We start from the raw sequence: 23,051 nt of genomic DNA on the forward strand, positions 1-23,051 counted from the left end.
AAAGTTTTTTTTAAAGGAAAAAAAAAAGCCGCATTCTGTGGTGAAGTAGGAGGAGCGACCGTGTTCGGTATTGAACCGCGTTTGTCGGGACAGACCCATGTAAGCTATAACTGAATGGTTTAACCCATAAGATTCGTTGTTGCTTTTCACGAGTGCATTCGGTTTTCTCATCATTTTTGTTTTTGATGTTTTTAATAAAGTTTTAGAGTGACGAAACCAGTAAAGCTCCGCCTCCAAACGTCAAATATGGCTGATGTCGTCTAGGTAACCGGAGGCCTAGAACCGGAAGTTTAGTATTGAAGACAGGTGACCGCGGAGACTTGCCACGAGTAAGGTTCTTCCACTCGCGTGTTACTGCTGTGAGGGGGGCTGTGGGGGTCGCTGGAGATGAGGGGAGGGGGGTTATCAGACGGTGCACACATCACCCATAGTCACCAGTGAAAGCTTCCGTTATGTGTAGTACTGTGTGTGTCATTAAAATAGGCGGTGTGTGCTCCCCCAACCCTGTGAATTAACCCTACCACTGCCTCATATCCAGCAGTCACCATACTGCTTGTCATGTGACGGCGATGGCCCATACTGTGGTCATGTGACGGCGATGGCCCATACTGTGGTCATGTGACGGCGATGGCCCATACTGTGGTCATGTGACGGCGATGGCCCATACTGTGGTCATGTGACGGCGATGGCCCATACTGTGGTCATGTGACGGCGATGGCCCATACTGTGGTCATGTGACGGCGATGGCCCATACTGTGGTCATGTGACGGCGATGGCCCATACTGTGGTCATGTGACGGCTGGATGTACCAGCACCTTATGTGATACATGATGGCGGCAGCAATGTTTATGTGCACATTTACAGGCTAGTTGTATGAGGTAATGTCGGGGCCTGCGGTGTGGGCGGCTGTCCACTGACATTCAGCTCCATTCATTATCTACTGCACCTTACCATGTGGTTAAGAAGTGTATGGGCTACTTCAGGATCTGCTCCGATCCGTTACACAGTGGATTCATAATGAAGCTGGTCATAAAGGGAACAGTGTCAGTGTCATGTCTTTGACAACTTCTTAGGGTACTTTCACACTTGGGTTGTTGGATTCCGGCAGGCAGTTCCATTGCCAGAACTGTCTGCCGGATCCGGAAATCCGTATGCAAACGGATACCATTTGTAGACGGATCCGGATCCGTCTCACAAATGCATTGCAATACCGGATCCATCTCTCCAGTTGTCATCTGGAAAAACGGATCCGGTATTTATCTTTTTCACATTTTTAAAGGTCTGCGCAGACCGCAAAACTGGATCCATTTTTCCGGAACAGTTGGGAAATAAAGCCGGCATTCTGGCAAGTGTTGCGGAATTTTGGACTGAGAAAATACCGAAGCATGCTGCAGTATTTTCTCCGTCCAAAAGCCGTACAGTGACTGAACTGAAGACATTGCTCTCCATTCAGAATGCATGGGGATAAAACCCATCAGTTTTTTTTTTTCGGTATTGAGCCCCTAGGATGGAACTCGGTGCCGGAAAAGTTTAACACAAGTGTGAAAGTACCCTTAAAGGGCTTGTCCAGGATTTTACATGTGATTGCCTAGCCTGAGTATAGTACTGGCCTGCGATAATGGACCAACAGTTACCAATATAGAAATGTAACCTATATTACAACACAAAGGACCACAATTAAAAGACAATCACCACCATAACGCAAAAGAACAGGAGGCATGCACCATATTGAGTGACCCACCCCCCAGCTACAAATCAAATGCTATACAAATTATTTGTATGTAAACCCCCACAGACATGCCAAAACACCAAAAAATGAAATACAAATGGATAACAAAACAATGTTTTAAGATGAAATTGCAATGAATGTCACCAAAGTGTGTAGTCGAAGCACAGGGGATCAGATAGGAAGCATCCCTGCACGTGGCGCCACTCTGTGGCCTCCTTCAGTAGGACCAGCACCACCCACTACACAATAGTTCGGGAGAACAGCGGTGGGGTGTCGGGCATTGCTGATCAGCTAGTGATGGCCTATCTCACGGATAAACCCTTGTAATGGGGTCTTCCCATCACCTGCACCTATCATGAGAACAGTGGTTTCCTGACCCGGTGGGGGTCTGATACCCGGGACCCCCGCCGATCAGCTGTTTGAGAAGGCACCAGTGCCACAGCCTTCTCGCAGCTTACCAAGCAAAGCGTCGTACGTTATATAGCGGCTGTGCTTGGTATTGACGTAAATGAGACAATGTACGGCGCTGTGCTTGGCAAGCTACAGCAAGGCTGTGGTGCCGGTGCCTTCTCAAACAGCTGATCGTCCTGGGTGTTGGACCCCCACCAATCAGATACTGATGATCTATCTTGAGGATAGGTCATCACTATAAAAATCTCAGAAAACCCATTTAATAGGGCTGATCCTGATGACAGAGCCTCTTTAATGATCAGGCCTCTTTGGCTTTTATTGGCCAGGTAAATGTTTTTGTCTCCGCATTCTAGCAGCTATAGTTAAAGGGGTCGTGCAGTGTTAGGCCTCTTTCACACAACCGTATGGCTATTTCAGTGTTTTGCGGTCCGTTTTTCACTGATCCGTTGTTCCGTTTTTTTGTTTCTGTTGTATTTCCGTTCTTCCGTATGGCATATACAGTAAATACATAGAAAAAAATGGGCTGGGCATAACATTTTCAATAGATGGTTCTGCAAAAACGGATACGGAAGACATACGGATGCATTTTTTGTGGACCCAATGACTTGAATGGAGCCACGGAACGTGATTTGCAGGCAATTATAGAACATGTTCTATCTTTCAACGGAAACGGAATGCATACGAAGTACATTCTGCTTTTTTTTGCGGAACCATTGAAATAAATGGTTGCGTATACAGACCGTATACGGAACGCAAAAAACGGACCGCAAAGCGGGAAAAAAAAAAGGGTAGTGTGAAAGAGGCCTTACAGTGTTGTTGACCTATCATTAGAATAGGGCATCAATATCGGATCAGTGGGGATCTGACCCCCGGCACCCCTGCCGATCAGCTGTTTGAAGAGGCAGCAGCGCTCGTGTTACCTGCTCCTCATCTCCTCTGCAGAGGCGGCGCAGGGCAATTACAACTGCTCGTGCCATACAAGTATATTGTAATTACAGTGCACTGTCGCTGCAGAGGAGACGGCGCACAGGTAAGGCTACCTTCACACTCGCGTTCGGTGCGGATCTGTCTTGTATCTGAACAGACGGATCCGCACCGATAATGCAAATGCTTGTAGCCGTTCATAACGGATCCGTTTGCATTATTCATTAACGGATCCGTTTTGACTTGCATTGAAAGTTTTCAATTGCACCATATTGTGTCAGTGAAAACTGATCTGTCCCCATTGACTTACAGTGTAAGTCAGGACGGATCGGGTTGGCTCCGCATCGTCAGGCGGACACCAAAATGCTGCAAGCTGCGTTTTGGTGTCCGCCTCAAAAGCGGAACGGAGACCAAACAGAGCCAAACTGATGCATTCAGAATGGATCCTTATCCATTTAGAATGCATTGGGGCTGAACTGATCCGTTTTGGACTGTTGTGAGAGCCCTGAAACGGATCTCACAAGCGGACCCAGGAACATCAGTGTGAAAGTAGCCTAAATTTGAAGAGGAAGCAGAGCTCTCACAAGCGCCGCTACCTCTCTAATATTGGTGACCTATCCTGAGGATAGGTTATCAGTACTGTAGCACTACCCAGCCCCTTTAATTTTCCATTGATGTGGCCTTGTTTTATGCAGGAAAAAGTTTGTCAGTACATATTAATTACTGTATAATTACTGTATAAAATTTGATTTTTGGCATTTATTTTTAATGGATGTATGGTATTTTTATGTAATATGTGTGTGTGCAATGAAATTCGTATATTTTTTTTGTTTGTTTTTTACTACTTTTTTTTTGTACATTTTTGAAAATCACGTTAAAGGGATTACTATTTTACATCTTTATTTAAATCTTTTTAGGGCTCATTCAGAGGAGCGTTGTAAAACTTTTCAGTAGTTTATCCACTGAAAACGGATCATTTTATGTCCATGTAGAACCAGTTCTCTCCGACTGGATTCCATTTGACTATTTTCCCTTCATGTGGCATCAGTAGATCATCCATTTTTCACATTGGCCCAATGTATCATATAACTGCGTTACTTGTCGACATCAAGGACCAGCCTATCCCGCTGTGCGCTCTGTAGCCGGTGTGAATAGGTTTCAAAGCACCTTTGCTGATTATACACCACCTCTATATTTGGATTGATTTCAGTTAAGGATGAGCGAATTTCATTCCGTTATGCAGTCCGTCATAGAGTTGCGTTATGGTACCGTGGTAATGGAATGCATAACACAATTCAGTAAATACTACAACACGAACTTCAAAATATGAAATTCGCTCATCCCTAATTTCAGTAATGGTGGTAATACTATGTCACATGTGGCCGGTAAATTGGACCAGATATCTGATACAACAGTGCCGCTTCCCAATGGCCAGAGTCTCCCCGTTTAGCTGCAGAGTTAGGCTACTTTCACACTGGCGTTTCTGGGTCCGCTTGTGAGATTAGTTTCAGGGATCTCACAAAGATCATGTGACGGACCATGTGATGAGCGTAGTGACGTCATCAAAGGTCCTATTACTCACAAAAGAAGACAGAAGAGATGCCGGCTGTGCGAACAAGTGGATTAAGGTGAGTTAAATTATTATATATATTTTTTTTAACCCCTCCAGCCCTATTGTACTATGCATTCTGTATTCAGAATGCTATTATTTTCCCTTATAACCATGTTATAATAAGGGAAAATAATAATGATCGGGTCCCCATCCTGATCGTCACCTAGCAACCGTGCGTGAAAATTGCACCGCATCCGCACTTGCTTGCGGATGCTTGCGATTTTCACGCAACCCCATTCATTTCTATGGGGTCTGTGTTACGTGAAAAACGCACAAAGAAAAGCATGCTGCGATTTTCACGCAACGCACAAGTGATGTGCACAGCCCCATAGAAATTAATGGGTCCGGATTCAGTGCGGGTGCAATGCGTTCACCTCACGCATTGCACCCGCGCGGAAATCTTGCCCGTGTGAAAGGGACCTAACAGGTAAGCATATAGATGATCTGGATTGTGTTATCCAGTATACATACAGTTGCAAGAAAAAGTATGTGAACCCTTTGGAATGATATGGATTTCTGCACAAATTGGTCATAAAATGTGATCTGATCTTCATCTAAGTCACAACAATAGACAATCACAGTCTGCTTAAACTATAACACACAAAGAATTAAATGTTACCATGTTTTTATTGAACACACCATGTAAACATTCACAGTTCAGGTGGAAAAAGTATGTGAACCCTTGGATTTAATAACTGGTTGAACCTCCTTTGGCAGCAATAACTTCAACCAAACGTTTCCTGTAGTTGCAGATCAGACGTGCACAATGGTCAGGAGTAATTCTGGACCATTCCTCTTTACAGAACTGTTTCAGTTCAGCAATATTCTTGGGATGTCTGGTGTGAATCGCTTTCTTGACGTCATGCCACAGCATCTCAATTGGGTTGAGGTCCAGAAGGCGTATTTTCTTCTGTTTAAGCCATTCTGTTGATGATTTACTTCTATGCTTTGGGTCGTTGTCCTGTTGCAACTCCCATCTTCTGTTGAGCTTCAGCTGGTGGACAGATGGCCTTAAGTTCTCCTGCAAAATGTCTTGATAAACTTGGTAATTCATTTTTCCTTCGATGATAGCAATCCGTCCAGGCCCTGACGCAGCAAAGCAGCCCCAAACCATGATGCCATCACCACCATACTTCACAGTTGGGATGAGGTTTTGATGTTGGTGTGCTGTGTTTCTCCACATATAGTGTTGTGTGTTTCTTCCAAACAACTCAACTTTGGTTTCATCTGTCCACAGAATATTTTTCCAGTACTGCTGTGGAACATCCAGGTGCTCTTGTGCAAACTATAAACGTGCAGCAATGTTTTTTTGGACAGCAGTGGCTTCCTCTGTGATATCCTCCCATGAAATCCATTCTTGTTTAGTTTTTTACGTATCGGAGATTCGCTAACAGGGATGTTGGTATATTCCAGAGACTTTTGTAAGTCTGTAGCTGACACTCTAGGATTCTTCTTCACCTCATTGAGCAGTCTGCGCTGTGCTCTTGCAGTCATCTTTACAGGACGGCCACTCCTAGGGAGAGTAGCAGCAGTGCTGAACTTTCTCCATTTATAGACAATTTGTCTTACCTTGGACTGATGAACAGCAAGGCTTTTGGAGATACTTTTATAACTCTTTCCAGCTTTATGCAAGTCAACAATTCTTAATCGTAGGTCTTCTGAGAGATCTTTTGTGCTAGACATCATTCACATCAGTCAATGCTTCTTGTGAAAAGCAAACCCAGAACTGGTGTGTGTTTTTTATAGGGCAGGGCAGCTGTAACCAACACCTCCAATCTCATCATATTGATTGGACTCCAGTTGGCTGACACCTCACTCCAATTAGCTCTTGGAGATGTCATTAGTCTAGGGGTTCACATACTTTTTCCATCTGAACTGTGTATGTTTACATGGTGTGTTCAATAAAAACATGGTAACGTTTAATTATTTGTGTGTTATTAGTTTAAGCAGACTGTGATTGTCTATTGTTGTGATTTAGATGAAGATCAGATCACATTTTATGACCAATTTGTGCAGAAATCCATATCATTCCAAAGGGTTCACATACTTTTTCTTGCAACTGTATAAACTAAGACCGTGATTAAGCATAGTCAAACATATTATTAAAATAATAATCGTCATATTATTGAAATAACAGTCACATATCGTGACCATTGATTGAAGATCCGCAAATAGGATACAATTTAGGGACTGTGATTTATATTCTTTGGTAGTATGCCACATATTTTATATATTTCATATTGGTGTATAATTGAATAAATTGTTGAATGTTATTTTCGCTGTTTATATGTATTTTTTTTTCTCCATTTTGGCTAAGTGGTTATAGCGGGCAGAGCACCAGCATATATTCTGGGGAGATTCCTATGTTTAATTATTGTGTATAATATGTAAAAAATCGTCCTCACGCAGATTGCGTCTGTATTTTGTCTGTGTGTCGTCGTCCCATTTCCCCCCCCCCCCCCAATGGACACATTTGGGGAGATATATCAAGACTGGTGCATCAACATACTAGTCTTGATCTCCTTGCACAAGATGCGCCTAAAGCTTCATGCACACGACCGTTTTTGTTTTTTTGCGGTCCGCAAAAACAGGGTCCGTAGGTCCGTGATCCGTGTCCGTTTTTTCTTCCGTGGGTCTTCCTTGATTTTTGGAGGATCCACGGACATGAAGGAAAAAGTCGTTTTCGTCTCCGCCTGGCCGTGCGGAGCCAAACGGATCCGTCCTAATTTAAAATGCAAGTCAATGGGGACGGAACCGTTTGACGTTGACACAATATGGTGCAATTGCAAACGGATCCATCCCCCATTGACTTTCAATGTAAAGTCAGGAGTCCCTATTATACTATCGGATCGGAGTTTTCTCCAATCCGATGGTATATTTTAACTTGAAGCGTCCCCATCACCATGGGAACGCCTCTATGTTAGAATATACCATCTGATTTGAGTTAGATCGTGAAAACTCATATCCGACAGTATATTCTAACACAAAGGCGTTCTCATAGTGATAGGGACGCTTCAAGTTAGAATATACTACGAACTGTGTACATGAATGCCCCCTGCTGCCTAGCAGCACCCGATCTCTTACAGGGGGCTGTGATCCGCACAATTAACCCCTCAGGTGCCGCACCTGAGGGGTTAATTGTGCATATCATAGCCCCCTGTAAGAGATCAGGTGCTGCCAGGCAGGAGGGGGCACACCCTCCTCCCTCCCCAGTTTTAAATTCATTGGTGGCCAGTGCGGCCCCCCCTCCCTCCCCTGTATTACTGTACATTCATTGGTGGCCAGTGGGCCCCCCCTCCCTCCCCTGTATTACTGTACATTCATTGGTGGCCAGTGGGCCCCCCCTCCCTCCCCTGTATTACTGTACATTCATTGGTGGCCAGTGGGCCCCCCCCTCCCTCCCCTGTATTACTGTACATTCATTGGTGGCCAGTGGGCTCCCCCTCCTAATTAAAATTTTCCCCCCCCCCCCATCATTGGTGGCAGCGGAGAGTTCCGATCGGAGTCCCAGTTTAATCGCTGGGACTCCGATCGGTAACCATGGCAACCAGGATGCTACTGCATATACTTACCTTCGCTGTCTGTGACCGGCCGGGCGCTCCTCCTACTGGTAATTGAAAGGTCTGTGTGGCGCATTGCTTATAGCACAGACCTGTCACTTACCAGTAGGAGGAGTGCCAGGCTGGTCACAGACATCGCAGGTAAGTATAATGCTTTTAAAAATTGCTAAGTAACCATGGCAACCAGGACTGCAGTAGCGTCCTGATTGCCATGGTTACCGATTGGAGCCCCAGCGATTAAACTGGGACTCCGATCGGAACTCTACGCTGCCACCAATGATGAGGGGGGGCCGCACTGGCCACCAATGAATGTACAGTAATACAGGGGAGGGGGGGGCCCACTGGCCACCAATGAATATACAGTAATACAGGGGAGGGAGGGGGGCCGCACTGGCCACCAATGAATGTAATACAGGGGAGGGAGGGGGGGCACACTGGCCACCAATGAATTTAAAACTGGGGAGGGGGGTGTGCCCCCTTCTGCCTGGCAGCACCCGATCTCTTACAGGGGGCTATGATACGCACAATTAACCCCTCAGGTGCGGCACCTGAGGGGTTAATTTTGCGGATCACAGCCCCCTGTAAGAGATCAGGTGCTGCCAGGCAGCAGGGGGCAGTCATGTACACAGTTCTTAGTATATTCTAACTTGAAGCGTCCCCATCACTATGGGAACGCCTCTGTGTTAGAATATACTGTCGGATCTGAGTTTTCACGAAGTGAAAACTCAGCTCTGAAAAAGCTTTTATGCAGACGGATCTGTGTGAAAGTAGCCTACGGCCACGGATCACGGACGCACAGATGCACACAACGGTCGTGTGCATGAGGCCTAATTTATTAAGAGGCAGCTGCCTCTTATTAAATCGGGCACAGCAGGGCAGAAATGTGCCCGATTTGAATAAGAGGCATCTGCTGGCAAAAGCTACAGTAAATGACGGATGGCACAAAGCCACGCCCATCCCGCAAAACCACTCCCATTTTCTCGGTACTTCAGAAAAAGGTTGTGAAACTGAAAAAGTTGCAAATTATGGTCCACCCATGGCATGTGCCATAATGTGCTACTTTTTTACAAAACAGTAGTAGCATAAAGAGCTTAATAAATGTCCCTCATTGACTTCAATGGATGAGTCTAGTGTGAAAATCCGACCAAAATGGTGTACGGTGCGACCTGATCTGCAATGAACGATGCTCTGAAGAAAATCAAACGTGAAGTGGCCCATTGACTGTAATGTATCAGTGTTCAGTCTGTGTGCCATCCATTCTATTCTCGGCACTCTTGTACATTATCCTTTGTGTCACTGTGTCCTTTCAGTATTCTGAAGCAGGAATACCCCTTTAACCCCCTAAAGCTACATTCACACAACATCAGTATTTTTTGACATCGGTTATTTACTGACCGTGTCAACCCCATGGACTACCATTGTTCTTAAAATAGACGTGTGTCTTGTGCATGTAGCCTACAAGTTTTGCTCGGGCTTTGAGAAAAAGACCTAACAGTTCAGGCTGAGCAGAGTTTGGGCAGCAGAGTTAAGGGTGAGAACTTTTTTAACCCTTTATATCTCATGCCCTGTAGAAGCTAGAGACGTGGGCCTAGTCGTGTTTGAAAGCTGATAACCAAAGCTTTAGGACCAGGATTAAAGCATTAGCTCCTCTGCATTTGGAAGTATAGCCTTTAGGGTCAACTCAGACGACCGTATTTATTTTGCAGTCCTCAAAGCATGAATCCACAAAAAAATCCGGATGCCATCCATGTGACGTCCATTTTGCATCCCTATTTTTTATTTTTATTTTTTTTGCGGACCTATTGTGACAATGCCTATTCTTGTCTGCAAAACGAAAAAGAATAGGACATGTTCTATCTTTTTTGCGGGACTGCAGAGTGGACATACAGATGCAGACAGCATATGTTTTTTTTTTGTGGACCCATAGAAATGAATGGGTCCATGTGCAATACACAAAAAATGCAAATCTGATGCAGACCAAAAATATGGTCGTGTGAATGGGCCCTTTAGAAATATTCAGGAGTGATAGCAGCTGAAAGCTTTCAGCTGCTTTCACTCCTGACCCAAATGCTAAAGGCTATTTCTCCCTGCCTACAACAGCTAATGATTCTGGTCTTCTTTTAATACTTAACTTCTCAGCTTTCAAACAGGAGCAAGCTCACATCTCCTACAGAGCCTGAGATACGAAGGGTTAAAGTAGCCCTACCTGTTCAGCTGGCTGCGATCTCAGTCAGCCTGGGGGGTAGCATGTACTTTGTGCATGTCACCTACTCCACTTTATTCCATCAATCATAGGGCATGTTTGCTCTCTGATTGTCACGAAGGGACCTTTTTTTCCCTCCGGAAAGGCTCAAGAAGAAGAGCACTTGTCCATCTAACCACCCCTCTTCTCAAAATTAGGCCATTTGTTGACCCCATGACCCAGATATTTACCAGAATCCAGATCATGGTCTCAAATAAGTCACACCAAACTCTTGTACCGCCTCTTCACCCAACACAAACTTCAATAAAGTTTACGATTTACACTGTCCCTCCTGTCTGTTTCCTGTTGTTACCACACAATATGAGGATACCTCTTCTAGCAGCACCGTTTGCATGCTACAGTAATATTGATCACTATTATCACTAGAGAGGAGTGTAATATATTGGTCCTCACACGGTTAGGCTGCTTTCACATCACCACTTTGTATTTCTGTTCTGCTCCATTATAGGAGCAGAAAAACTAAATTAATGGAAGTTGTGGATTCAGGACCTGACAGGAGTGAAGCCTAACGGATCCCATCGACTATAATGGGGTCCCTTCAGTTTCAGTTGCAGGACTTTTCTCTCCTCTATTTTAGACTGACGGAAGCCTCCAAAGCAGATGTGAATGTAGCCTTATGTTAGCATTATAAAAATGTTCTGGGTCTTGGTCAGCAACGCGTAAACAGATTATTTTCTGAAAACAGCTGTTTTTGTTATGTAAGTAGTATAATATAATAAAAACTACATACATTTGCCATCACAACTGGCTCTACCCATAGAATTAAGTTATATCACAGTGAATACCGTGAAAATAAATCTCTCAAAATAATGTTAAAATTGATATTTAACTCCTTAAGGACACAGCCTTATTTCACCTTAAGGACCAGGCCATTTTTTGAAAATCTGACCAGTGTCATTTTAAGTGGTGATAACTTTAAAACGCTTTGACTTATCCAGGCCATTCTGAGATTGTTTTTTCGTCACATATTGTACTTCATGACACTGGAAAAATGAAGTAAAAAAAAAATCATTTTATTTATAAAAAAAATACCAAATTTAGCAAAAATTTGTAAGAAATTGCAAATTTCCAAGTTTCAATTTCTCTACTTCTATAATACATAGTAATACCTCCAAAAATAGTTATTACTTTACATTCCCCATATGTCTACTTCATGTTTGGATCATTTTGGGAATGATATTTTATTTTTTGTGGATGTTACAAGGCTTAGAAGTTTAGAAGTAAATCTTGAAATTTTTCAGTAATTTTCAAAAACCCAATTTTTAGGGACCAGTTCAGGTCTGAAGTCACTTTGCGAGGCTTACATAATAGAAACCACCCAAAAATGACCCCATTCTAGAAACTACACCCCTCAAGGTATTCAAAACTGATTTTACAAACTTTGTTAACCCTTTAGGTGTTCCACAAGAAGTAATGGAAAATAGAGATACAATTTCAAAATTTCACTTTTTTGGCAGATTTTCCATTTTAATAATTCTTTTTTCAGTTACAAAGCAAGGGTTAACAGCCAAACAAAACTCAATATTTATGGCCCTGATTCTGTAGTTTACAGAAACACTCCATATGTGGTCGTAAACTGCTGTACGGGCACACGGCAGGGCGCAGAAGGAAAGGAATGCCATACGGTTTTTGGAAGGCAGATTTTGCTGGACTGTCCCATTTAAAGCCCCCCTGATGCAACCCTAGAGTAGAAACTCCATAAAAGTGACCCCATCTGAGAAACTACACCCCTCAAGGTATTCAAAACTGATTTTACAAATGTCGTTAACCCTTTAGGTGTTCCACAAGAGTTATTGGCAAATGGAGATACAATTTCAGAATTAAAATTTTTTGGCAAATTTTCCATTTTTTCCAGTAACAAAGCAAGGGTTAACAGCCAAACAAAACTAAATATTTATTGCCCGGATTCTGTAGTTTACAGAAACACCTCATATGTGGTCGTAAACTACTGTACGGGCACACGGTAGGGCGCAGAAGGAAAGGAATGCCATATGGTTTTTGGAAGGCAGATTTTGCTGGACTGTTTTTTTTTTTTTTTTTTTTTTTTACGCCATGTCCCATTTGAAGCCCCCCTGATGCGCCCCTAGAGTAGAAACTCCAAAAAAGTGACTCCATTTTAGAAACTACGGGATAGGGTGGCAGTATTGTTGGTACTAGTTTAGGGTACATATGATTTTTGGTTGCTGTATATTACACTTTTTGTGAGGCAAGATAACAAGAAATAGCTGTTTTGGCACAGTTTTTATTTTTTGTTATTTACAACATTCATCTGACAGGTTAGATCATGTGGTATTTTTATAGACCAGGTTGTCACGGACGCGGCGATACCTAATATGTATACTTTTTTATTTTATTTATGTAAGTTTTACACAATGATTTAATTTTTGAAGCAAAAAAAATCATGTTTTAGTGTCTCCATATTCTGAGAGCCATAATTTTTTCAGTTTTTAGGTGATTATCTTAGGTAAGGTCTCATTTTTTGCGGGATGAGATGACTGTTTGTTTGGCACTATTTTGGGGTGCATATGACTTTTTGATCGCTTGCTATTACACTTATTGTGATGTAAGGTGACCAAAAATTGTTTATTTAGCACCGTTTTATTTTTTACGGTGTTCATTTTATGTAAGTTTTACACAATAACAGCTTTTTTAAAACAAAAAAGATGTTTTAGTGTCTCCATATTCTGAGCCATAATTTTTTGGGCGATTGTCTCAGATAGGGGCTCATTTTTTTGAAGGATGAGGTGACTGTTAGATTGGTGCTATTTTGGTGGGCAAACGCCTTTTTGATCGCTTGCTGTTGTACTTTTTGTGATGTAAGGTGACAAAAAAAAATGGTTTATTTAGCACAGTTTTTATTTTTTACGGTGTTCATCTGAGGGGTTAGGTCATGTGATATGTTTTAGAGCCGGTTGATATGGACGCGGCGATACCAATTTTTTTTAACTTAATTTGGGGAAAATGATGTTTTTGTTTATTTTTACTTGAAACTTAAAATTTTTTGGGGGGGAAACTTTATTTTTTCAACTTTATTTTTCGCTTAATTTTTTGTCCTACTTTTGGGACTTGATATAGTTCGTAGCAATCATTCTTATAATATAACTTGAGTACTCACTGTTTAGTTGTGCGCTTGCTTGTGGTGTCCCACGTGTCAAGGCGCTTACCTCAGGTATAGATGGCAGGATATAGTTGCTTGCTGATAACTTAGATCGGAGCTCTGATGGATAGCTCCTATTCTCGCGAGACGAGCTGTTACCTTTTTTTCGTATAATATGTAATACAGGCTCAAGAAATTGCAAGTTGAAAAATAGCAAGCTGGAAGTTGCAATAAATCTTCAACCTTTATTTCACTGAAGTCGAAGTTTGCCTTCCTTTCGAATATTGACGTTATTAAATTCAATCACCTATAAATCTTCATTCATACTTTCAAGAAGGTATTTTCATAGGTGTCTTTCAACAGTGCATGGCCATGCTTGAAGTTTCAGACTCTTTATGAATAAACCGTAGATTCCAGACGCGTTTCGAAATAGATCCCTATTTCTTCCTCAGTAAGGAAGAAATAGGGATCTATTTCGAAACGCGTCTAAGATCTACGGGATCTTGCTTTCCTATTCCATTCCTGAATATGATGCAACCACCAGAGAAGTTCTTCCTTGGTCTCTGGTGTAAGGGATATTTCGCCCGTGTAGGCGAGACCTTCTCTTAATTGTTGAGCTTTTAATCTTTGTAGGGCCCGATAGTGAAGGGGAGCTGGGAAAATGGCCTGTATGGAGGCAGAGAGTAGACCCACGACTCTGGCAAGTTCGTAACGATATTAAACTTTTGTTCAATGTTGAACGAATCTCCTTCAGAATCATTTTCAATTTACTGGTAGGGAGACTTAGGATAACAGATTCGGAATTGATTAGAAAACCCAGATAGTCTATCTCTTTTGTAGGAATCAGAATCCGCTTCTGATTGTTGATCAGAAAACCAAGATCTGATAGAAGGGATAATGTCCATTGCATGTGTAGATGAATGGAAGGCAGAGACTGGGCCTTGATTAGAATATCGTCTAGGTATATAATAAGTCGTACACCTCGGCTCCGTAATGCGGCTACCACGGGTTTCAACAGTTTGGTGAAACGCCATGGGGCTGAGGAGAGTCCGAATGGGAGACTGGTAAATTGCCATAGTTGGTCTTCCCATGAAAACTGAAGATAAGGTAGTGACAACTAGGGATCGACCGATTATAGGTTTGTCCGATATTATCGGCCGATATTGAGGATTTTGAACGTTATCGGCATCTATTTTGCCGATATACCGATAACGTATTGGGAACACAGAACGCGCTGAGAGCAGCGCGTTCTGTGTTCCCTCCGCAGCACAGGGGAGAAGGAAGCAGTGTCTCCTCCCCCTGTGATGCTGCTGCCGCTGCCTCCAATGACAGGACGGAAGACAAGAGGAGGGGAGGGGCTGTGGCCGCTGCGCCACCAATGAAGATGAGTCTTTCATTAATTCAAATACAGGAGGCGGGAGCTGGCTGCGGAATCACATAGCCGGCTCCCGACCTCTATGAACGGCAGCTGCGGTCCGCGGTAGTTAACCTCTTAGGTGCCGCGGATCGCAGCTACCGCTCATAGAGGTCGGGAGCCGGCTATGTGATTCTGCAGCCAGCTCCCTCCTCCTGTATGTGAAAGAGAGGTATCTTCATTGGTGGCGCAGTGCGCCCCCCCTCAAGCCCCCTAGTATTAATCATTTGTGGCGCAGTGCGCCCCCCCCCCCCCCAAGCCCCCCAGCATTAAAGGGAATCTGTCACTAGCAATGTTTAAACAATTTTTTTTCATGGATCCATGTTTAATAAAGTACCTTTTTTCCATCTGTGTTCTTCTTTTCCATGTCAGTCTTGTCCTTTCTTCTAAAAATCGATTCTTAGGATATGCAAATGACGCTGTAAGGAGCCCAGAGGGGCGTTTTTCTTTCTCCACGGTGCCCAGGAACGCCCCTCTGAAGTGCCGTGCCCGCCTAAATATGAAAACTACTAACGCCTCCATGTTTAGCTGAATCGCCTCCCAGAGGCGCGGCTAAGTCCTCAACATTCACCCCCCCTCCTCCTCCTCCCTCCCCCTCCTCAGCGCCGCGCTCTGCGAACACCCGATCCTCCTCTCGTCGGCGTCCCAAATCCTGCGCAGGCGCAGTGCCGGCGATTGCCTGCGCTCTGATAATACGGCTGAGGGCAACAGCTTCAACATCGTCACTGGGCTCGGCGCATGCCCAGTGACGATGTTGAAGCTGTTGCCCTCAGCCGTATTATCAGAGCGCAGGCAATCGCCGGCACTGCGCCTGCGCGGGATTTGGGACGCCGACGAGAGGAGGATCGGGTGTTCGCAGAGCGCGGCGCTGAGGAGGAGGAGGGGGGGTGTTGAGGACTTAGCCGCGCCTCTGGGAGGCGATTCAGCTAAACATGGAGGCGTTAGTAGTTTTCATATTTAGGCGGGCACGGCACTTCAGAGGGGCGTTCCTGGGCACCGTGGAGAAAGAAAAACGCCCCTCTGGGCTCCTTACAGCGTCATTTGCATATCCTCCTAAGAATCGATTTTTAGAAGAAAGGACAAGACTGACATGGAAAAGAAGAACACAGATGGAAAAAAGGTACTTTATTAAACATGGATCCATGAAAAAAATTTTTTAAAACATTGCTAGTGACAGATTCCCTTTAATCATTGGTGGCGCAGTGCGCCCCCCACCCCAATAGTAAAAACATTGGTGGCGCAGTGCGCCCCCCCCCTTAAGCCCCCTAGTATTAGTCATTGGTGGCGCAGTGCGCCCCCCACCCCCATAGTAAAAACATTGGTGGCGCAGTGCGCCCCCCCCCCCCCCCCCAGTTCTAATCATTGGTGGCAGTGGCCACAGGATCCCCTCTCCCCTGCTCCTCTGATCGGAGCCCCAGCAGTGTAAGCCTGGGGCTCCGATCGGTTACCATGGCAGCCAGGACGCTATTGAAGCCCTGGCTGCCATAGTCAGCTCCATGCTGCTGTGTGCACAGAGCAGCAGGGAGAGTGCGAGATCCTATTCACTCTGATAGAGATCTATCAGGGTGAATAGGACAAGGGTTCTAGTCCCTAAGGGGGCTAAAAGTTAGTATAAAAAAAAAAACAACACAAAAATATTAAGTATAAATGAAAAAGATTTACAAAAAAAATAAAATAATAATACACGTTAACAATAAACATTAATTTTCAGCAGATTTGTGTAGGAAATTTTTTTTTTTTCCTCAAAAATAATTTATACCGATATTCTGGGTATTTTTATCGGCCTGAAAGTTGACAAATTATCGGTATCGGCCCTAAAAAATCAATATCGGTCGATCCCTAGTGACAACAGGTGCATAGGGACTGTGAGATATGCGTCTTTAAGTCTAGCTTCACAAGCCAATCGCCCTGTAAAAGGAGCTCTCTTAATAAGTGCATGCCCTCCATTTTGAAATGTTGGTAAGTGACATATTTGTTCAATGTTTTCAAATTTATGACTGTCCTGTGGCCACCGTCTTTCTTGCTCACAATGAATATATTGCTGAGAAAAAACATATCTGTGGGAGCGATTGGTATTATAGCACCCTTGGAATAGAGTTCCATGACCTCTTGAGATATAAGATTGTGATCTTTTTTGCAGAATACCATAGGTTGAGGAAATATCGACTGAATTGGGGTAGAGATGAACTCTATCTGATATCCCAGGATGGTATTTAGTATCCAAGCATCTGAAGTTATGAGGCTCCAAGCATGGGGAAAAAAAGCATTATCCTTCCTCCCAATGGTAGCTGGGAAGAATGTTGAAGCGTTGGGCTTACCTGTAGATGGCCTGGAGCGCGGGTAGCCTTTATATCCCCTTGCCCTCCGCGGTCGTTGTCTGGTGGGGAAGAACAGGGACGGCTGGAAAGCAGTGGAGGTATGTAGGGTGGCTTCTGTACCGGCCCCTCCGTTTTCCTGCTCTGCCAAAAACTCTGGAGTGGAAAACCTTTCAGAGATGTCTGAGCTCTCTCTAAAGTGGAAAAAAGTCCTACATATTGGTTGATCTCTTTTATGAACGAGTCCCCAAACAGGAGACCGTTAGGGGACACCGAAGGCTCGGTGTTGGCCAGTTGAATCAGTTGAGGGTCCAGTCTTAAAAGCAAGGACCTCCTCCTTTCGGCACATAAGGCCGCATTTGCTTTGCCCAGAAGGCACATAGATCTATGGGCCCAACCGCATAGAATCGAGGTGTCTACCGGCTGACCCGAAACCGCGGCCTGCTCAGATAGCTCCAAAATTTTTGTTATGGGGCCTAACATGTCAAGGAGCTAATCTTTACAAAACCTAAGTCTGCGGTCAATCCCCTTTTTGGGATTTTTCCTAGTTTTCATGAAAAACTTAATGTGTGGGGTCGATCTCAGGTGTATCAGCGAGATGGTTGGGAAGGATAGGCCTCGGACATTCGGCCTCCAGTTTTTTTATTGTCCGCCTTGTCAAGTGGTTTCTTAATCCAGGAGCTTATAAAATTTGAGATTTGAGGGCATGGGAGCCACTCCCCAGACCGGGGAAGTTTTATTGAACCTGGGTCAAAATATGGTTGCCCGGTAGAATCTAACAGGATTGAACCTGACTCATTTACAGTATTAGGCTCATTGTCACCGTCATTCTCCGAAAAATCTTGGTAGTCGGAATCTACTTCAGAGGGAGATGAATCATCTTAGTCAGAAGAGTTACCGGAAGAGATTCTATATGAATTCGGTTTTTCCCGACGTGAAGACTTAGAAACCCATTTACTATGTTCTTCCTCACGGGTAGAGGGTCTGGGGTGTATGTGAGAAACACCAGTATTAGTGTCGCTTTGTAATAGCGAGCCATCAACAGCCACCTGATCCCTCCGGCTGAGGGTGAGGGATCAGTCTGAGGAATACACCTCTTTTGCTTCATTCTTCGTAGGACTTCTTAAAGCCCTGGACCATGTTTGAGGTAGAGTCCTCCACCGACCAAAAATGATCGGACGGGGTAGAGGGAATAACTGCAGGTGACAGGATTGGTTTTGCCTGGGATATAGCCAGGGATACAGTCTTAGCAATTGAGTCTTACATGCCAGTCATAACTGAGTGAAAAGCTTACTGAACAGACTTTTGTACTGATGGATTAACCAGAGACTTAATATGCTCTTCTGATAATAAACCTGAGGCTTCAGGAACCTCCATAGGTGTAACATGTTCCTTATTAGACAAAATGAAGAGGGTATACTGAACAAAATAGCAGTGAGAATAAACTGACAAGAATGATATAATGAATAGCAGCACAAAATTTAAACTGGCTACTATAAAGCAGTAATGTTAACCTGTCTGGTAAGTATATAGAATATATTGTGGTAAGCAGAAGCAACCAATAGGGGCAAAACTGGATAAGATATAATTCTGAGAGAATACAACCAGCTATCGTCACGGAGCAGAGAGAGACTGACTGTCGCAGGACGGAGCAGCAGAGCGAGTGAGGTGAGAGGAAACGCAGTACTTCTGAGGTAAATGGGGGGGGGGGGGATGTGACTGTAACTGATTACCGACTATCACAATCTGCCGAGATACCCTGGTAACTGTGCTAAAAATAGCTATGGAGGAGCAAACATTAAGGAGGTAAGATAAGATAACAAGGATTAGACAGACTGAAAGAATTAAGTAATACATGTTTTGAAAAGTTATGAATACACGCGGTGAGCAGTGGAAAACTAACCAAAAAAATAATATATATATATATATATACACACTGCTCAAAAAAATAAAGGGAACAGTTAAACAACACAATGTAACTCCAAGTCAATCACACTTCTGTGAAATCAAACTGTCCACTTAGGAAGCAACACTGAGTGACAATCAATTTCACATGCTGTTGTGCAAATGGGATAGACAACAGGTGGAAATTATAGGCAATTAGCAAGACACCCCCAATAAAGGAGTGGTTCTGCAGGTGGTCACCACAGACCACTTCTCAGTTCCTATGCTTCCTGGCTGATGTTTTGGTCACTTTTGAATGCTGGCGGTGCTTTCACTCTAGTGGTAGCATGAGACGGAGTCTACAACCCACACAAGTGGCTCAGGTAGTGCAGCTTACCTAGGATGGCACATCAATGCGAGCTGTGGCAAGAAGGTTTGCTGTGTCTGTGAGCGTAGTGTCCAGAGCATGGAGGCACTACCAAGAGACAGGCCAGTACATCAGGAGACGTGGAGGAGGCCGTAGGAGGGCAACAACCCAGCAGCAGGAACGCTACCTCCGCCTTTGTGCAAGGAGCAACAGGAGGAGCACTGCCAGAGCCCTGCAAAATGACCTCCAGCAGGCCACAAATGTGCATGTCTGCTCAATCGGTCAGAAACAGACTCCATGAGGGTGATATGAGGGCCCGACGTACACAGGTGGGCGTTGTGCTTACAGCCCAACACCGTGCAGGACGTTTGGCATTTGCCAACACCAAGATTGGCAAATTCACCACTGGCGCCCTGTGCTCTTCACAGATGAAAGCAGGTTCACACTGAGCACATGTGACAGAGTCTGGAGACGCCGCGGAGAACGTTCTGCTGCCTGCAACATCCTCCAGCATGACCGGTTTGGCATTGGGTCAAAAATTTGATTTCCATTTTTTTATTTTTGTGTGATTTTGTTGTGAGCACATTCAACTATGTAAAGAACAAAGTATTTCAGAAGAATATTTAATTAACTGAGATCTAGGATGTGTTATTTTTGTGTTCCCTTTATTTTTTTGAGCAGTGTATATTCATAGAAAATCAACGCAGCACTCTTCTTGTAAAAAAAACGCAGTATCTTTATTCACACATGTGACACAAAATAGGCAACGTTTCAATCCCCTTCCGGGACCCTTCTCAAGCCAAGTGGATTGAAACGTTGCCTATTTTGTGTCACATGTGTGAATAAAGACACTGCGTTTTTTTTTACAAGAAGAGTGCTGCGTTGATTTTCTATGAATATACAAGCCTGTTATCAAAGGCGAGACCGGATAATCTCTAAAGTGAGTGCTGCCGGAATTCACAATTCACATAATATATATGTATGTGTATATATATATATATATATATATATATATATATATATATATATATATATATTCAGTATATATGGGATGGCGTCTTAATGTAGAATTTGCAGAAAAGACCGGCACTCGCTGTAGATAAATCTTATATTTATTCAGTCACATATACAGGCAATAAGTGACGCGTTTCGGTGCTACCGCACCTTCATCAGACTTATCTTCATGTGACTGAATAAATTCAAGATTTATTTACAGCGAGTGCTGGTCTTTTCTGCAAATTATATATATATATATATATATATATATATATATATATATATATATATATATATCTCAATCAACAAACAATATAGTATACAGTAACTAAATACTAAAAAAAACATTCATCTGTGGCCAGCAGTAAGAAAGAGGAATTGGAAGTGATTACACAGACATTTATAGACTCTGATCTCACCTGATTGGCTATGTTGACATTTGCATATGGGACTATCTGTTAAATTATTATTATTATTATTTTTTTTCATTCTCTATGGTTGTTAACCCTTACTGCTGTGGCAAAATTAAATGAAAGAGATTGCATATAATAGGAGCCTCCCGTATTATTTAAAATCTATAATGTTTGAGAACTATAATATAACTATAATATAATTTTTGGGAAGGAACATTTTTCACCTTTGTTTCTAATTGAAAGGGCACATCGGATTCCTGGTAGTAAATTGATTCTTGGAAGGCAGCCAAGGGTACTACTGGTAAAGATGCTTGTTTCTCGGGACAGAGATATGATCTGAAAGCGAGCACTGGAGTGCCCTTCTGTTTTGTATAACTGTAGCAAACTCTCTCGTTTTTTCCGCTCTTCACGAAAGACGTTCAAGATAATAGGCGTACCTTTCTGGCTGTATAAAAAACGTCTCCAGGGCAAGGACATTAAATGCTCCTTTTTGTATCCAGCCAAATTAAGGGTTAAGTTTAATAGAGTAGTAATATATATTTTTTTTGGACACCCCGGATCTGGCCACTGATTGGCTAGACTGGAATAATGTCTGAAACTGAGATACTTTTTGTGTTGCCCTTTTTTCTTCTTCTGTGGAGGCGGGTTTGGTGGAGAGGGGGAGGGATGGTCTTAGTAAGGCCCCTTGCACCCGCGCGGAAAACTCGCTCGTGTGAAATGCGTTACGTGAACTGATAACGAACAGTGATTTTCAAGCATCACTTGTGCGTTGCGTTAAAATCGCAGCATGTTCGATATTCAGTGTTTTTCACCCAACGCAGGCCCCATAGAAGTGAATGGGGCTGCGTGAAAATCGCAAGCATCTGCAAGCAAGTGCGGATGCGGTGCGATTTTCACGCACGGTTGCTAGGAGACTATCAGGATGGGGACCCGATCATTATTATTTTCCCTTATAACATGGTTATAAGGGAAAATAATGGCATTGTTAATACAGAATTCATAGTACAATAGGGCTGGAGGGGTTAAAAAAATAAATAAATATAACTCGCCTTAATCCACTTGATCGCGCAGCACGGCTTCTCTTCTGTCTTCTTCTTTGCTGTGCACAGGAAAAGGACCTTTGATGACGTCACTGCGCTCATCACATGGTCCGTCACATGATCCATCACCATGGTAAAAGATCATGTCATGGACCATGTGATGAGCGCAATGACGTCATCAAAGGTCCTATTCCTCAAAGAAGAAGACAGAAGAGAAGCCGGGCTGCGCGAGCAAGTGGATTAAGGAGAGTTAAAAAAAAAAATGAACCTCTCCAGCCCTATTGTACTATGCATTCTGTATTCAGAATGCTATTATTTTCCCTTATAACCATGTTATAAGGGGAAATAATACAATCTACACAACACCAAACCTGAACTTCTGTGAAGAAGTTCGGGTCTGGGTACCACATTCAGTTTTTTATCACGCGCGTGCAAAACACATTGCACCCGCGCAATAAAAACACAACAACGGAATGCAATCGCAGTCAAAACTGACTGCAATTGGGTACCTACTCGCACGGGTTTGCTGCATAGCATCCGGACCTTATCCGGACACGCTCGTCTGCAAGGGGCCTAAATAAAGAGGTCTGTTTCTCTGTTATGCATCATTGCGGGTGGGGGGTGGAATGCGATGCGTCTCTTAAGATGGATGAGCGAGAGGGGTGGGGTTTGCAAGGGACTGCTGCTGAATCGTTGATCATATGTCTGTTAAAGATTTAACATGGAATGTAAGGGGACTAAAAAGACAGGCCGTGTTTGATCTGGTTCAGAGACCTCTATCTACCTGCGGTTATTTGTCTATTGGAAACTCATTTTACAGAATAGACTGCGACACGATTCACTAGGGGATGGGTTGCGCAGGCATATCATTCCACTTTTACCAGTCACTCTAGAGGAGTGTCGTGTGTGTATATACAGTCGTGGCCAAAAGTTTTGAAAATTACATAAATATTGGAAATTGGAAAAGTTGCTGCTTAAGTTTTTATAATAGCAATTTGCATATACTCCAGAATGTTATGAAGAGTG

At 43.5% G+C, this 23,051-nt stretch overlaps 1 protein-coding gene across 2 annotated transcripts in view; it reads left to right on the top strand.

Moving 5' to 3' along the window:
- The first annotated feature begins 48 nt into the window (after positions 1-48).
- C10H11orf68 (chromosome 10 C11orf68 homolog) overlaps positions 49-23,051 on the top strand; it is a 36,545-nt gene continuing 13,542 nt past the window's right edge. Inside the window, exons 1-2 of one of the 2 annotated variants that reach the window (XM_040409955.1) lie at positions 49-99; positions 201-329. The gene's annotated coding sequence lies outside the window, so the exon portion shown is untranslated. The remainder of the gene's footprint in view (positions 100-200; positions 330-23,051) is intronic. The other variant, XM_040409956.1, reaches the window with a different exon arrangement.

The sequence above is a fragment of the Bufo bufo genome, chromosome 10 (assembly GCF_905171765.1).
Source record: "Bufo bufo chromosome 10, aBufBuf1.1, whole genome shotgun sequence".
In the NCBI taxonomy this organism is placed as follows: Eukaryota; Metazoa; Chordata; class Amphibia; order Anura; family Bufonidae; genus Bufo; species Bufo bufo.